This window comes from Cyprinus carpio, unplaced genomic scaffold, assembly GCF_018340385.1.
Source record: "Cyprinus carpio isolate SPL01 unplaced genomic scaffold, ASM1834038v1 S000006480, whole genome shotgun sequence".
In the NCBI taxonomy this organism is placed as follows: Eukaryota; Metazoa; Chordata; class Actinopteri; order Cypriniformes; family Cyprinidae; genus Cyprinus; species Cyprinus carpio.
Window position 1 is genome coordinate 42,795 of NW_024879155.1, and position 2,688 is coordinate 45,482.

The window sequence follows — 2,688 nt, forward strand, 5'->3', positions numbered from 1 at the left end:
CATAAAACCAACCAAATGAAGTTTGAATTTCAATATTTAATTGTTTGCATTTCTGAAACAATACATTGAACACCAAAGTTGTAGCCTTCCTAAAACAGACTAAACAGATAGTTTGTTGGTCATTAGGGACTACGGGTGGAAAGATATATCTGATTATAATGTGATGAAAAGCATTTTCTGGTTCATATCAGAGAAGGATTTGGTGCACTTGTATACTTTCTCTATCAAATAAACTACAAAATATGTATATATGATAAACAAAACCAGTAATATCACATTAAAATGCTAGTTTATAATTCAGAGATGTCACTACAGTTCCTTAATGTGGGGTAAGCTAAAATGCTGACTCAATTTACCCCACAGCATTTGGCTCACTTTGCCCCATAGCTGCCATTTAAAAAATAAAAAAAAAACTGTTGCTTACGAGTTCAGACTAATATTTGGCAAAATGATTTGCATGGTTTTATATGTTGCTAAATCACCTATAGGTATCATAAATATTTGGATAAATAAGCCTGGATAAATTTGCTTTGATCTAACAACTATTAGATCTGTATGTGCTAATGTATTTTACTTTGAGAACCCAAATAAAGTTTTTAAACAACACTCGAAAGTTCTCCCCGTCCAGACATGTTCACCATCGTCCTGAAGGTGGGGAGATACACGGGACAAGAGATGGAGGTCGTGGATACGATCATCGAGTATTGTGGAGAAGACACCTTCAATCATTCGGTGGTTTTATTCACTCACAGAGAACACCTGGATGGTCAAACCATCGAGGAATTTGTCAAGATGAGTCCAAAGCTACAGGAGCTGGTTGATAAATGTGGAGGCCGCTGTCACGTCATCGACAGCAAATACTGGAAAAATCGTCAAATGGGATACAGGAGCAAAAGAAGAAAGAGAAAGAAGAAAGTTGTGACATTTGCCAAGTATGGTAACCCATACTCAGAATTGGTGCTCTGCATTTGACCCATCCAAGTGCACACACACAGCGGTGAGAAGTGAACACACCATGAACACACACCCAGAGCAGTGGGCAGCTATATCCAGCACCCGGGGAGGAACTGGGGGTTCAGTGCCTTGCTCAAGGGCACTTCAGCCATGGGTATTGAGGTTGGTAGAGAGCACTGTTCATTCACTCCCTTCCACCTACAACTCCTGCCAACACTGAGACTCAAACCAGTGACCTTCTGGTTACAACTCCAATTATCTAAGCATTAGGCCACAGCTGCCCCGGCGAACACAGAGTCCAGGTGAAGAATCTGCTTGAGACCATTGAGCAGAAACTGAAGGACATTCAGAACGGCTGCTACACCAACGAGCTGCTTCAGATCATGGAGGAAGAGATTCAAGAGAAGATGAAGAACATGAACGAGGACAATCTGTTGCCCGAAGAGAAGCGAGAAGTGGCGAAAAAGTTTGTTCACAAAAAGCTTCTCATCAGACTTGCAGGAGTGACCATGGGAACACTAACAGGTGCTTTTCTGGGCATCGGTGTCGCTGTGGCCTCCATAGTGACTTTACTGAAAGCCGCTGATGTTCCCGGCGTAGGAACTGTCATCGGAGTCACGGAAATAGTGACGGGAGCAGCGGCGATGAAGGCGGGGATCATCGGGGCTGGGCTCGGTGTAACTGGTTCGGGTATCACTACAGGTTGCCAGATACAAAGCTGCGGAAGAAGCAGATTCGGTGTGTGACGCAATAAAGAATGCCACGAAACTCAATTATGTGAATGCCAAAGGTGTTGTGAAAAAGGCAAACAAATATACTGATATGGGAACATAATTGTATAATTATGTAATAATAATAATAAGTGCTCTATGAGTGATAATTTATAACTCTGTGACATGATTGTTGTCTAAATGATGCATGGAGATTGTTTTTTTTTTTTTTATTCTCACCATTAAATAAGTGATATTTCATAAACAAATTTCGGGAGGAGCATGCACAGATAATTAACATGGCCAGTTCATCATTAGAGATTACACCATTTACCAGTCAGTTCAAGAGGAAACACCTATAAATAATCAAGTACGTCCTACCTTCGTTATCTTTCGACTTTCAGCATTCGGTTTGCTCTGCTGCTATCTTATCACAGACCCAATTTTCTGTCCAACGAAGAGAGCTATACCAGGGATTTTTTCAGATCAGCCCCATGATAACTCCTTCCCTGCCAAACATGGCCACCGAGCACCAGGCGTTATCGCGACAGCTGCTCTTCTCGACCAGCCACACGCTGTGGCCAACAGACCGTGCAAAGCCCCGAGCTCGCTTCGCTCGACACCACCATTGTCCCGCTCAAAGACCCGGTTCTCATCGAGCGTTGGATCGCGGCAGCAGCAGGCATTCAACGAGCCTGGGCCGCACCCCAGATCTCACTGCAGCATAGCCTCACTCACTTCCTGCCACGGCTCAGTCTTTCACCGTGGCTTTTCCAGCCGCAGCACAGTTTGAGGCAGCCACCACTAGCGGCGCAGACCCTGTGTTGCAATTTAATAAATTTTTAGAGTTGTCATCCACACTGAAATGTCTGAAGGCATTAAATTTGCCTTACTGTGCATGTATAAACCTCACCGAGATGATACAGACATAGGTTTCATGCAATTCTTCTGGCAGAATCAATTTATTTATGGAAATATTTCACCATTTACTGGCGCTTACTCAGAATTGATTTAAAATGCAACA